The sequence below is a fragment of the Aquila chrysaetos genome, chromosome 17, assembly GCF_900496995.4.
Source record: "Aquila chrysaetos chrysaetos chromosome 17, bAquChr1.4, whole genome shotgun sequence".
NCBI classification, from domain to species: domain Eukaryota; kingdom Metazoa; phylum Chordata; class Aves; order Accipitriformes; family Accipitridae; genus Aquila; species Aquila chrysaetos.
Window position 1 is genome coordinate 19,268,813 of NC_044020.1, and position 15,901 is coordinate 19,284,713.

Below are 15,901 nucleotides of genomic sequence, written 5' to 3' on the forward strand. Positions count from 1 at the left end.
ATGTTGCGAACTCTGAAAGAAATTAGGACCTGCAACACAAGCTCCTCTTACCATGCCTTAAGCACAAGGCTATCCTTTTTTTCACGTATGGTAAAAATCATGTCATTAACTACTTGTCTCCTCCCACAGAAGAGTAAGGAAAATTCTTCAGGGATTTTAGGCTAGTCAAGATGAAGATATAAGAAACCTTTCTTGATCTAAAGGATTATTTTATAATAATGTGGCTAAGACAAAGCCTCTTCTAGGAAGTGTTTGACTGCTGTCTGCAAAGAATTTAATTTCAGCAAAAGGAAATAGTGCAGATGCAGTAGCACTGCCAGGGCTACTACTTAATGAATTTAATTCTCTTTGACCTTAGCAAGGCCACTTCTTCACTTGCTGGTGTGCAGATTAAAACAAGCAGGCAAAAGAGCAATAGAACCAATGAAGTCAGATTTCCTACAGATTTGTGTGCTACATCCCTTCTTCCTCCACTGCCACAACTGCCTCAGCTAATCATTCGACTTTTCTCTGAGTCCTCACTGTACTGCTTCAATAACACACAGCTAAAATCTGTGCTTAATGTGCACCAGTTATTGCTTCCCGGTACACAGGAGGAACTCCTGCGTTGTCGGCAGATATTGTTCAGCAGTAACCAAGGACAGCAGTTGCTGTAGACAAAGTCAGACCCTTTTCAACAACTTCACAGACAGGAGGAGGTAGATTATATTTATCAAACAGTTTTATCAGAGATGATGGGGAGAGCACTGTTTGTGCACTTTCTCTGTCAAATTGGCCACTTCAAAAAAAAAAAAAAATAGAAAGCATTTGTTAGTTATAAATGCTTATTAGCAATCAGCTGGAACTAGATATGCTTAATGAGTTAGCGACCTGCCATCATGAAATACCTCTTTGGGCCAGGACCTTGCACCAGTGTCTGTTTACAGAGCAACCTGTTTGCAGGATTTATAACTAGGAGTACTCTTGTGGCATGAGGCATCATTCAGACTGCATGACACAAGAAGTTCCTGTCACAGTATTTGTCAAAGACATGGCTGAGGACTTCTTTTTGCCCTTAGTGAGTGGTTACTTCTGTGTCTTCCTATGGTCATGTCCCATTTATAAGTCACTGCCTGTATGAGGTATGGCTGTATGTTCTTTTCAGGAGTGAATGAACTACAAAGGGTAAAGTATAAAGAGGCTTCACTGTGTTGTTCAAATTTTTCCTAGCCCAATGGGAAGGCCCCACTGTAATTATCTGACCCAACATAGTTTTCTGTGGCAGAGATGTCCAGACTGTTCCCCAAGTTCCTGTTCTGGTCAGCAAAGAGAAATTAGCATTTCTCAGGCACGATTTATCTCGGTCTGTTGTTGACTTCTAAATTAAGTGAGCTGCATCCCTAAATGCCTGTGTCCTTCCATGGGCAAAGTCAGCTGAAAGCGGCTACATCAGACCTCCTCTGTACACACCTTGTAGACTAGCTCCCCGTTATCACAGAGGGAGCTTAACGAGCAAGATCATAGGTGCCCTTGGGTGGACACTAAAGTTGGGTAAGATGAACCCCAGTGCACCTGGCTGTTTGTTCCTGTGTTTCCAGAAGCGTTTGCAAACTGTGTTGTCTGCTTTTCATATATACTTTGGTTTCTTCTTACCTTGGCCTGGCTTTAACTAAAAATCATATTTAGGTAACTGATTTATATCAAATATATGCATCCTTTCCTGGACATTGAAAAAAATTGCAAAAGAATGAAGGACAGGACTATCCTCTGGGTTACCGAAGGCTGAACTCTGTAAAGCACTAGAAATATAACAAGCACTTATAAGCAGTTTTAGGTTCCTTTTTTTTCCTTTCTCTTCTCTCCACTTGATTATTTTATTAGGGTTTTATTCTGTGTCTTACCAGATCAATACTACATCTAGTTGAATTACAAATAGCGCTCTAGAAGAAGGAGTTGAAAAAAGGGAAGGGAGCTAGGACTGCAAAACTCTCACCCTGATGTTATTAAAACAAACTTCCACCTCCCAAATTAACCTCCCAAATTCAACTTTATCTGTCTGTGAAAACACATATCATGTTGCTATTAACCACTGCGTTGAAGAGAACAATACCTGAATCTTCCGTAATGGCTTTTGACTCTAGATTGCACAGGAGGTCTGTACCAAATCCCTTCTTCACCTCTGCTGTGCAAACAGAGGGAAGGCCATGGTCACCCAGCAACTGCTGAGTCAAGAGCTGGACTCAGGTGTCCTGAACATTAGTCCAATACACAATCCACTGCCTGCAAAATGCCAAAACACTGTCTATATGAAATTCGCTATTATTTTGCTTAGGGGTCACACAGAAGAGAATTTGAATGAAATCTTTAAATGCTCAGTGGATTTCCTGCTAAAATCTTTGCCTCTCCAAGCGACACTTTTTCTTTGCAGGAGGCAGATGGACATGAAGTAGAAATTTCCTCAACTTCTCTGACACTTGCTGGATGCGTCACAGCACACAGTGAGGTTCACTGTCGATGCAGAAATCTGCTGTGTGGGCAGTCAGGGAATATTTCTAAGGGGTAAAATAGATATCTCAGAAAATCAATAAGCTTTAGTGTAGGGAGTAGCCATGGCAAGACAATGTGTTTGCAAAAGCCCAGCCTCCACAATTTCTGCCCGGGGGTGCTCAAGTGGGAGAAAATTGATTGTCATTCACACCTGATCTCATTAGCTGAGCTCCTGCTTTCTGAAAGAGACACTTCTCAGAGACAGGTAGCTTGGGAAACAATGATGCCGTGCAGAGTTTTGGGCAATCAGCAGCATATTATATGCATGTTTATGCCTTTGGATGCCAGACAGAATAATTCAACTGGCCTGATCCTTATTTGGCTCATTTGTTAATGGTATCAATCAATGGCATTAGTCCAATGCAAGTTAATTGAGAAGGAAGCTTTGCACAAGTACAGGGCTGAAATTAGACATTCAGGTAGAAATAATACAAGATAACAGATACATTTTCATCCGATGAAAACACGTGCTAAAATTCAGGGTATGGCACTAATCTATTAGACAGCTGTCTGTCACAGTTACTCTGGTGCATGGCTGGTCATCTCTTGGTCCCTGTGCTGCCACAGTGTGAGCCAGGTGATAAATCTGAAAGCCTATATATACAGTGGGGGAAGCCGTGCTGTGATTTAAGTAAGTGCAGTGTTGAGGCACATAAGAAACTGGCTGGTCTTGCAGACATAGAGCCGGCACACCACTCTGTGCTGAGACGGTTCCTGGGGGTGAGCGGTGCTCGTGCCATGAACTGCTGTCAATGAAAAGGGGATTCATCCTCTTTCTGGAGGGGAGAGATAGGTCTGCCCTAGGTGGAGGGAGGCTGCTGTTCAGTAATAAAAGCTTTGGGGAATTGGATGTACTGTCCTCAGGTCAGAGCAGACCTGCTAAACATGTTAGCAGTATCAAGGATAGGAAGAAGCTTTTGACAAAAATAATGAAATGTCCATTAGAATTAGAATTATGTTTAACCAAACAGTAGCAAAATTATTTTTACAGGGAGAAATTTAATAGCAATGGCCCAAAAAATGAGGCAGTCTGTAGCTTACTTTGGTTTGCCAGAATGCCTTTCCCTCTTTCAAATAGCAGATAGAGCAGAAACCAGGGTATGTTAGTACTACTGCTCAAATATGTGAATCAAAAAATGGTAACTGTAAACAAAGAATTTCAATTCCTTTGTTCAAAATGGGCAGTTGGTGTTGTCCTGTGGAGCTGAAATGTGCTTCTTCCCTCCACAATTTGCTTTGAAAATGTTAATGCCGCCTCAAATTAAAATATTGAGTTCTGCTCTGCTTTGGGAAGAATGTAGTGTTTATGCCTTTGGGGGTCCTGAAGAAAAATTGCTTGGGTAGGCTTTATGTTATTTTGCAGTAACTGGGGCTGATGTGATTATATCGACGTAACAGAAGTCTAAGAAATATGACCCACCACAGGTATATTGACTTCGGAATAACTTCTCCCAACTTTTTTACATGTTTTTTTCCAATTTTCTACCTATTAAGTCCCAATGTTTCACTCTAAACACCTCTAAGCCTTTGAGTACAGCTTCAGAGTCCACCCTGGAAGCTAGCTCGGGATAAGCTGAGCTTCTACGTAAATTCACAGCCCAGCTGAGTCAACGTTAGCTTATCCAAATAGGCAAGCCCACAGGCAGAGCTCTGTCACAGATGCAGCAAGTGACAGGCTTCATTTCATGGCTCTATCAGGCTACCAAGCCCATGCTTCTAACTCCCCCAGCCCAGCCTGGCTGGCCGAAGTTCAGGGAGTGTTGCATCCCCAGATCGCTTCCTTATCAGAAGAATGGATCTCCCCAGTGAATTGGCTCACCACCTCTACCTGTAAGACCTCTTCATTCACGTTGTTACTACTTCATACTGCTACATCCAAATCACAGCCTTTGATTACTAGAGCAAACAGAACCATTGGAGATAAAATTCCCTTCAGCAGTAGTAAAATAATACTTATATATACAGTGCTGCAGGGTGCCAGAGTGATCATTTCTGCATACCTGATTTTGAAACATTGATGTTTGCACAACTAGCTGTTTCACAGACGGGATGGAGTTGTGATGCCCATTTAGCTGCTCTGAGGGCACCAGAAGGCATTGCCCTCCCAAAAACCTCTCCAAGGTGAGAGCTGGGGAGGAAAGACTCTCTTCCAGCCATCAGGGTACCTCCAGGATGCTCTGACACTGAGAAACTGGATTACTGTAGGAGTGCATCTCTGCTTTCGACTACCTTCACAAGGCTGAGCAAAACACACTGTCATTGCAGGTACTTCTCTCACGATGTGCCTTGAAAAAAAAGCCACCCCTGTTCAGAGGGCAGGTACGTACAGTAGTTCAAAAGGGAAAAACAGGTATTCACCTTTTCATAACAATTTGAGACGACTACTAAACCTACCAGTTTTACAGCTGCACGTGGGGGCTGAGTGGGGGGTTGTTTGACTCAAATGCGAACAACTCAAATGCTCCCCATAGTTTTTGCTTGGGCAGTGAATAGAAAGAAGTGAGGAGAAGAAGGACTTTATTTTATCTTCATTTGAAAATGGCCCTTTTCACAATAACAGATTACAAAATCAATATCCTTTTCCTCAAAATTACTACTGTGATACAATTTTCCCCCAAAGTGAAAAACCCTGACCTAGCTAAATTTTTGCCAGAAAAATAAATGCTCATTTCTTCATAAAGTATGTATTGGTGTTGTTTTATTTACCGTAGCTGGTTTGATAACTGCAACAGGAAATGGTCTCCTCTATAATTTTGTCTTTACTCTTTTTTAAAATGGAGAAAAATCCCACTGTGCTTTAGTTAATGAGACTAATATGACTGCAGCCATAGATACAGTTAAATTACCTGTATTGTTCCTTTCATTCCTCACTATAATGTCACCACCACCGTCACTTAGGAAATTTTACATAACGTGCAGCTACCTGAAACAGCTGTATAAATAGATATTTTAACTACTGCAGAGCTAATTCCTCCCTGCTGTAATTCCTTTGCTTACAATGACTTATCTCCAGCAGTGATATGGCATGAATAATAACACATCCGACATTTGTGCCCACAAGTGTTCCATCTACTTACAGAGATGATGTTTCAATTAGAAACTTTTAGCAGGTCAACCAAACAGAAGTACATGAAACCAGACAGAGTAAATTATCCATGCTGTTAGATCCAGCTGTTGGAGCTCTCAGTGGGGGACTTAGCTGCATGTATTTTGGTAATGTTAATGGGAATCACACATTTGGGTTCCCTCATATCATTGATGCTGTACTCCTCTATGGCTAGAGCTGGGCAGATCTCAGAATTTTTATTTTCATGGCATTTTGCAAGCCCTCTGAGCATGTTGCCTGCTGCAAGCATTACTCCTGCCCACCTCTGTCTGCTCTCCCTTTTCCTTATACACCTCCTAAACCCTCTGTCAGTTTTATACCCTCTGCCATTTATATATCACAACTGCACATAGCAGCTCCAATTGCAATTTGAACCCTACAGTGTTACCCACTGCACACATAATAAAGATACTAACTTCAAAAAGTACCATGTAAGTAGACAAAACGCTTACATGAGAGGCAGAGATTGATGGCAAATCCAGATTTGCTGCTCTTTAATGTAATCTAATCTATCTATCTGATTAGGCTAGTTCTTCCTCATAGGTATAGTTTCCCCCAGGTCATTCTTCTTTCGTAGATGGTTCTGTTTCATGTCTGTTTTCATGTTCTTTCTTCTCTCTGCACATCTTCTGCCAGTAACACTTTTATCCAGTTACTATTCTAATATCTTTTTTCTTTATTTTCTGTACCTTTCTCTAACGCCTCCAGTATCATCATGATGCTTTCTTCAGTTCTATCAGTCAAAATATCCTCCCCCCACTCCTAGTCTTCATTATGGCTCAGTCCTAAGAAAAGGAGGCAGATAAACATAATACCTTTAAAAACTTATCCAATGGGGTTAGGAAATTCTGGTGAGCTTCCCTTGCTGGAACTCTGCACCAGCACATTTTGGGGAACTGGAGCTTGGGTCTATTTTCTTCTGGCTGAGAGAAACATTTGGTCTTTGAGTAGGCTTTTCTTCTCTTTTGGCTGAACACAAAAGCTACAGTGATGGCAACTGGGGACAGCAAACTAAGACCAAGAAACAGGTTTTGAGTTGGGATTTAATAATTATGCTGTGTTTTAAGGATTAATATGGCAGTTCCAAAGTCCTTGGTTAGTCAAATCAATAATGAAGTCAAAAGAAAATAACAGAATAAGGCATGGGATGCTTACAGTAAAAGCCACAAAAAATTGGCCAACACATATATATTAGCCTTATCCTCTTACGTGAAGGCAGCTCTTGGCAAAGTGTCTATCAAATAATTGTTTTAAAACACTGCTGCCAATGCATTCTGATTGCCGCAGTGACTGTTCCGTATTTGTGACATTGGCTTTGCCTTGGGTATACTAGAGAAGGGAGAGAGAACATTATGATGGGCAGAGAATGAAGACTGAAAGAGATAGAACTAAGCTGCTGAAAGGCCACTGGGGTCTGTCCTTTCCCCATCCTCAGGCTAAATTTTATTCATGGTCTGGAGTGAATATTTTTATAAAGTGCATAAAACCTTCATTAATGCACCTCTTGGTAACTACCTAGGGAATAGAGACTGTTGCCCCTGAATTTTTTATAGGTTTTTTTTTTTTTTTTTCCATTTTCTTGGAATACAATCCCTACTAAAATTCCCACCTGTTCAAAGATTGCATCTCTCTCTCTTTTCTCAGTGGAAATTCTTTTGCAAAATTTTGTCAAACAAGCTTCTGAACGTCAGGAGAGATTTGATCTAGAGACATCGGAAAAGCCAAAGTACAGATGCTAAATTCTTAAGCAACAAATCTGACTAGAAAACAAAGCAAAAATACACCCAGAAGGACTGAATAGCTTAAGGGATTAGGAATGGATTTGCACATCTCAATCCGTGGCTCAGACCCAGCGCAGGTTAATAACAAGGGAAGTTCCACCCTTCAGTCAGTGCCTAAATACATGCAGCCTCTTCTCCAGGGCTGTTGTTAGGAGACTTCACTTAGTGAAGACACCTGGGCACTAATGTCTTTAAGACTCCACACATTTTTAACGTTTATTCATGAAATCCACTGTGTAAATCCCACCTGTGACTTTTTCTGCTGTTACCTCACTACACCTTAGTTCATCTAATTTAAGCAAGCTCGGCTACCCTGTGACAGTATCCCATGCCCTCTGAACTGTGTGAAATAGCACCAGTGGGATTGCAGGGCCACAGAGAGAACTGTAGACACTCACGGACTTCTCTGGGATCAGAGTTGAGCTCTAAAAGGACAAAATGAACAACAACATCACCAAGAGAGAAAAAAATGCACGTACCTTCCCACAAATTTGTGCAGAGATTGATTAGCTAATGGCCCAAATTCCAAATACCCTCATTTATCACCAAGTTAAGTATTTACAAAGCACTGTGAGTACCATTTGTGCTAAATAGTGCGAGTACATACCTGTCACAGCTGGGAATGTTGTTAAGCAAAGTGATCAGACAGAACTGCTGGAGATGTTAATGGAGCTAGCTAGATAATTGAAGATATTTTTTCTGCTAGAAAACATCACCTCGTCAAAACCCAAGTGGCCTACAGAAACATGTACTTTCCAGTATAAATGTCCTCAGAATGTAAAAGAGTGGCTGATCTACTTAACACAAAGCTCTGGACCATTTTTTATGGAGCTGAAGAAGGGATTTTGCTTTATTCAATGTTCATGTGAATATAACGCCTGACCCAGCTTTTGGCAAGTGACTGATTGGAGTTTGCATTTTTCTGCAGAGAAAATTTTGTAATGGTTCATTTTTTCGGAAAGGATACTGAAAAAACACCAGGGTAAGACTTATCTCTTTTTTTTTCACTAAATAGTCTGTTTTCTCTGCAGCCCTTATTATTACCCAGAACTCAGTTGCTAGATTCTTTCCTGAAAGAAAGGTTAAAAGCTTTGAAAGATTTCTACTGGAAATACGATCCCCCTCAGTTAATGCTTGGTAGGCCAAACCATGAGATCCTTCATCACTCTCATGCATTTCAATAGTAATTCTACAAGGAAAAGGATTGCAGAAAGGGCTGTGTAATGAAGATGTTTCAAGCTGGCTCAGTTGCATGTCCTGGGCTGTTCTGTACCCTTTCTAATGGTTTTCAACATAGTAAATATTATTCTGTGGGAAGAGAACTAAGCCCATTTGGACTGAGCACCCAAAGGACTGGGTTGTCTGGGTCAGCTAATTATATGGGATGGTCTCCAAATAAAAGAAGAACAGATCTATATTTACATTGGACCAGATGAATACGTGAGGGCCTTTCTTTTGATTTCAATAGGCTTTGGAAGGTGTCTCTGCTTTGGAAATCTGCCTAGTACAGTTGATCAGTTGGCTTTTCAAAAAGGTTTTACTGTATTTCAGAGAAGCAAGAAAACAAACAAAGCCCCCTGAAAACAAACACAAATTAATAGCAGAATAACTTTCCAGAGCAAGGAATCTGGATTTCTGAGTCTGATCTCGCTGTGGTGCCTTTTGCTCTATTATGCCAGAAGTAGTAACTCAGATCTTTGTATTTTTACTTTCCAAGATTTAAATTTTTTTTCCTTATTTTTTTCTTTTCCAAATATACCCACTTACCTAAATATGAAACATTTTTCTCTTAGTCTCCTGTAAATGCCGACTAGGGCAATTATCCTAAGCTTGCATTGATGCGTGATGTTTCACTTGTAAGGAGACTAATCTAAGCCTGCCAGACTCTGCATCTAGAAGCATTTATAGCTGTCAAATCTAATGAAAGTCAAGTGATTGATCTTCTAGGTAGCAGCTGCAGCATCCTCCAGAAACTAATTTCATATGAGACCTGTGGCAAATCCATAGAAATTATGTTGCCGAGATGCTCATTTTACTTGCCAATTTTTCTTTGGTTTGTTTAAACACAATGGGCCAAGAGAGGATAATAAGGTTGCAGAAGCAGACGTGAGAGGAGAATCTGTCCCAACAGGTGTTACACTATTCAGAAGGAGCTGGAAGAGATTGGACATTCAGAGAATCTCATCTATTTTGAGGATTTAGTGTTACCCCAACCCCAAGTTGCAAATATTTGCCTGACAGTGTTTTGGCTGTTTGTCTCATGCATAACAGATGCTGCAAACAATTGTATTGTTAGTGGATTGTGGATTAAGTGCTCCTGTAACTCCTTAAGAGATCACTAGTAAAAATATCTTGTTATTTGTCTTGTCATGCGGCTGCCCTCAGTTCTGGTTTATTAATATATCCAGTATAGTAAATCATCTGTCAGGTTGCAGAGGCATTTAAGACTTTCCTGTGACTTGGTCTCAACTGCCTCCTGTGCATGGCAGGGTGTAGGTGATGATAAACTATAAATAATCAGCCCAGACCACAGGACTTAGGTTCTGTATGAGACACAGGTCCTAAAAGTGTCTTGCTCTTTTCAAGCACAAAATCATCCTGCCTGTGACCTTGTATCACATGGAGCATCATTCATATTATCAGTGTATGACAGGAAGACAATACAAAGATCAATTCTAAGTGTTTTAAATCCTTCATTCTCTTGAAATTTGCTTGCATATTAATGGCTTGTACAGTAAAGCTAACAAGCCAAAAATGGGGTCATTTAAATTAGGGGTTTCTCCAATATAGTCCTCCTGTTTTGAAAAATGAAATGAAGTATTTGTGAATGTTTCTTATTCTCCTGAGTTTTTATAATGGTCCCCAAATCTAAGACATTCATCATTTACTTATTTGCTGCATAGTTAACTCTACACATTTGGGCAGTACCAATACAGTGACATTCAAAAAGAGGGAAGCTGTCTGGATATGTCTATGCAAAATGCTCACGTACCAATACACTGTCCCGCATATGTGCAGGACGACTCTTTACGATGGTTTTGAGAAGGCTGTTTTCCATGTGATTTGAATAGTCCAAAGGGCTACGTTGTGTTATCAAATCTAAACTGCACTTGGACAACATGAACCTAAGCGTGATTGATAGAAACCGAAAAAAGGAAGCCACAAGCTGCCTCTGTCAGTATTGTTTGAGAGGGTAAGAAATGTCGTCAGGTGCAGATGCCTTCAAATGTGCAAAACTTGAAGTACATTTTAAAGAATAAAAATTGCACCGGTGAACTTTTCTTGGCAAAGGGTTCAGGAAAAGAAGAGTAGCCAGGGACTACGAGGACTGCAGCTAACCAGAAATAGAGGGTAGAAGAGAAGAGGTATGGCTGAGGCTGAGGTGGACATGAGAGTGAGGGGAAAGATACTGGCGGATCTGAAAGGGGGATCCTGCATGAGCTGGGGGGGAGGGTCTCAGGTGTGAGAAAGTGACTGGAAGCATCTCTCCGAAGTGGGGGGCATGGCTAAACCATTCTTCTCCCTTCCTCTGCTGATCAGAAATCTGGAGGTCTCCTGGCTAGAAAGCAGACAGACAGATCCACTTTCATTGCCCACACTACACGTGCCGGTATCTAGAGAAGCCCGCAGCCTGCGTGCGGGAAATTGCCCTGCGGTCTGGGGGAGACTTCCACCTACTCTGAACCTGCTCATATATAAATAGGCTGGGCGACTTAGCCTCAGGGACTCGGACACCTCTCCGAGACCTCCAGACAAGTTTCGATTGCCTTGTGTGTCTTTGGGTCTTGCACCTCTCATTACTTCCCTCACATGAGAAAGAGTATGGGGTCTTTTTTCTTTCAGAGGTGTTGAGTGAAGGGAAAGAGCAGAAAGAGAGATGTAGCAGCTATTAAGGGCTTGATTTGATGTCCTCTAATAAGCTGCTGGCTATGATGTGCCTACACAGCAGCAAGAAGTGTCAGTCAGCAAAGACCAGCTTTTTTTTATGTCTTTACTACTAGTACTAATAGCTCAATAGCACATAACAGCAAGGGAGTGGTGGAAGAAGTGCTGGAAGGGGGAGGAGGAGAAGTGCTTGTTGAGGGGAAATTACTGTAGAACAAGAGAGAAGTGCCGGTTTCCCCCAGTTAGCTACCAGGCTCCCTGCCGATATGCCTGTCAAGATCTGGGAGTATTGACCAAGGCTGTATCTATACAGATATATGCAGCTAGACCTGAGCTCGTCCTGGCGCGGCTGTAACCTGCACCAGCACAGAGCAGACCTGATTCAGAAGCACGTTCACGGCAGAGCTCAGGTCCCTTTGCACAGACCCTTCGCCCCTTTCCCTGAGAGAGGACAAGGCTTGAGGGAAGATGCCCTGCGATTCCCCGCCACGACGTGTGCCAGACGGCTTGGGGCAAGCCGGTTTGCTGCTCCTTGTGCTGCTCCACACCGAAGACTGAGACTGAGGTGTAAAGCTCGAGTCTACTGGTGTACTGTAAGAGAGCTACCAGCATCAGGTAGTCGTAATAAATCTTGTCAGCCAGCTAAAAGGGCACCTTCAGATCAGAGGGAGAACTTCATTTGCTCAGCTTCAGAAGATAAACACATGTTTATGAATTTTAGACTGACTAGATTTAGTATATATATTATTTGGTATTTATATTATTATCTAAAACCAGGGTCTTCACATTCCAGAGCTCAAAACTGAGAGATTAGGAACTGCATTCAAGCCCTAATGTTTGCCACACTTTAATTTATACATTTATGGAAGAAGGAATATCTATACACCGTTTGTTGCTGGTCAGTAGAAATATGCCTTAATGGTAGGACTGGCCTCTGTTCACTAAGCAAATCAATAAATACCATAAATCTAATTTAGTGGCTATTTAGAGATTAATTCAAATCAATCAAAATGTTATCTACTCATTTAAAACCAAACAGTGGCACAATGCCCAGCACCAAAAGTACACCTCTAGACTTATGTCTCAAAAATTAATGAGCATTAATTCTGCATTAAGGTGCGTGATACTGGCTGGCTGCATTGCTTTTCTGCTGCACGTCTCTCACATTTCATCAAAAGATCAACAAAAGTAATTGAAAAAAAGCTTGAAGATTTTAATATATCTTCATCAAATGAGAGTGATGTAGTCACTGCTTATTGTGCTGCCTGATAATGAGGGCAGACCTCTGATGCTAAATCTTTCACTGTCAGCAGGATAAATCACTTTACAAGCCTAAAGAAAAGACATAGACCTAATAACTGTGTAAGATGTTTGCATAAATCATAAATATTCATTTGAAGATCTCTCTGATTTTAAGAATAAAAGAAAATCCAGATTAAATTTACATATATTCATTTCATATATTCATATATTCATTTCTACATTCTAAAGTCGTATCTTTCACACATGTGTGTGACTTCTGCATACACATTTAAAGAAGTCATGCACATAACTATTTCATTTTATAGTCAGCCATCAAGAACTGTTGCAAAGCAACATTCTTGCAGCTGGTAACATTTAATATTTTTATTTCTATTCCCCCCCCCCCCCCCCCCCCCCAATTCTTTTCCCATCAGTCAGACCTAATAATGAAATATCCAGATTCTGCCATCCATGCATAAACATACTGCTCCCACTAAACTCAATGTTATTTCCTATTTTCTGAATATGAAAGATGGTACGGAGCCTAGAGTTACATTCATGCAAGAAAGGAAGAAACATTTTTTAATTAAGTATATGGATTTCAGGCAAAATGCTGGATACGCTTGAAACCTTGAAGAAATATGAGTCTGTATTTTGATATTTATATTTGCTATCTGTATTTTATTTTATTTTAAGGATCATTTTAGGAATTTGACTGCAATCCAATGTGCAGAAATAAACTGCATGTTCTTTCTCTTCCATTAACTTTTCTTTTTATCCCTCAGCCAGCTACTTTTTCTTCTTTTTGTATAATAATAACAGGATGGTACAAGTATAAGAAATAATGATCTGAAAATGTAGGAAATTGACGGCAATTTTGTGAAAAGCAGCTGGAATTCTAGATCTGTAATGCTGGCACTAATTTGCTCGATTTTGCATTTAACCTGTCGGTCTTCAGAAGCATTTGCTTTTCTTCAGAGAAAAATAAAATAGCTCATGAAGTTATTATTAAGCTGACAGCATGAGAGAATTTTGAAAAAGTTTGCTGATTAAAGTGCATCTGAAGAAATTATGCACTCAGTCAGTTAATAAAGATGCTGCTGTTGTCAATGGAGGTTACTGAAGCTGGCTAGCCCTGACGCAGTGTGGAACCTAGTGAGTCAACAAGTAAAATAAAAAAAAAGAACTAATAGATCACCCCACATTACACCTTAATCACAGGCTTTACTACATCTTATGGCAAGATAACTCTGAAAACAAAGACGCAAACAATGTGAAATATTAAGCCTAGGGACTTGGATGACATCTAGGAGGTCTTAATGTGGATCCACGAATTTAAAAATTGATGTCGATGTTGGCTCAGCAGTCTTAAAAGGTTTTCAACCTAGTTAATCTGGATTGGATTCTGACTTCTTAATCATGTAAGACAAGGATATCTATTTCAGCTGAGTTACATCATAGTTTTTGTGATGTGGTTACATATAAAATACGATTCTTCAATTATATTCTAAAAGAACTTGGAGGCCTTACCCAACATTTTTAGGGCTGAAAATGATCATTCATTAGTGGTGATGGGAAAGACACCTCCACTCTTCATCAGTTAACTTTTGGAGTTTTCTGGGACTCTCATAAATTGAAGAAAAAAGCAGTTGCTGGTGAAAACAAAAACTGACCTAGTTGGAACACCAGTTGGATTTGAGGTGGCTGTTCTTTCATTGCTTATTTAGGTGGAAATTTCACATTTAAGATCCAGCTCAGAAAGATATGATCTTGCACTGCAGTTATCCCATCAATATCTTAACTCCATTTATTTTACTGAAGTTTTACATTTACATTATCTTGCTATCCACAGAACACCATATATATCAAGACAGCATTCATCAGATGAGAATACCTGCTTTGGATTTACGCAAATGGGGATTGTGTTCCAACGGTGGTGTTACGACACAATTCTGAAATACAGAACCACAGAACAAGCCAGGTAGGAAGGAAACTCAGGAGAGCATCTATTTCTGCCCCTGCTCAGAGCAACCAAAGTGCCAAGTTTGATCAGTTTTCTGAGGGCCTTGTCCACTCTAGTGTTGAATCATTTCAAGGATGGAGATTTCACAACCTCTCTTGGAAACCTGTTCCAATGTTTGACCACTCCCTTGGTGAAAATGTTTTCCTAATACGTAACTGGAATGTCCCTTGTCCAGCTTGTGTTTGTTGCCACACATCCTGTCGCTGTGCACCTCTTGAGAAGAGTTTGGCCCCACCTTCTCTACAAGCACCCCCCTAGGTGGCTGCGGACAGAATTAAGGACCCTCCTTGACCTCCAGGCTGAACAGACCCAGCTTTCCCAGTTTCTCTTTGTACATCGTGTGCTCCAGCCCCGGCCAGCTTGGTGGTCCTCTGCTGGGCTTGCCCCAGTTTGCCAATACATCTCTTGTACCAGGGGATCCAAAACTGGACACGGTACTCCAAATGTAGCCTCAGAAGTGCTCCACAGAGGGGAACGATCATTTTCCTTAGCCTGCTGGCTACGCTTTTTCTTATGCAGCCCAATATGCGGTTTGTCACTGCAAGGGTGCACTTCTGATTCATATTCATATCTGAGTAAAGACCACATCCAGGCTTGTCTTCAGCATTACATTCAAGAGCAGTTCATTGTATATGTTTTGCACAGATCTATGTTCACCCCACCAACATTACAAATCAGCTGGATAGAAAAGAGCTCTCTTTGCAAGCCCTGTGTCTTCAGCAATGTGACTGTACTAGCCCAAGCACAATGCCTTTGAGACGTTGTTTGGATTGTCTTGGTGACATGTAGAGCAGATCTGTGTGACTCTTAAGGAAGGGTTGTGGGTAGACTTCCAATATAAAGGGAAGATACTCCATTTTTCTTCTCTTCTGAGGGAAAAAGTTGCAGTAACTTGAATGCACAAAATAGCTACTGCATTTGGTGTTTACATGTATGTATATATTCTATAAATATAGATTAATAAACGGAAGCAGAATCTAATAGCTAGACAAAAGTGGTTAATTGATTTGATTCAACCAATGTCCCTACCCAATTTTGAACATCTGTTAGAGAACAAGGGCTGTTAAACCTGCGGATTACAACCATGACCATGTCAACTCAGAGAGGAGCTAAACGGGCCTAAAATCAGCTTGCTTTCCAGTTTCATGAACGTTGGGTAGTCCTAGCATAGAGAGCGCGCACTCGGGAGCACAGGCAGACTGCTGCAAGTCCCGGTTTGTGCACTGTATTAGCTCAGCAGGATCCTGATCACACTTGGAATATCTGAGTGCGACAGGGATTTAGCCCCTGGACCTGGGCAATCAGCAGCCCACTTCCCACAGTGTTCTGCTGCCCACA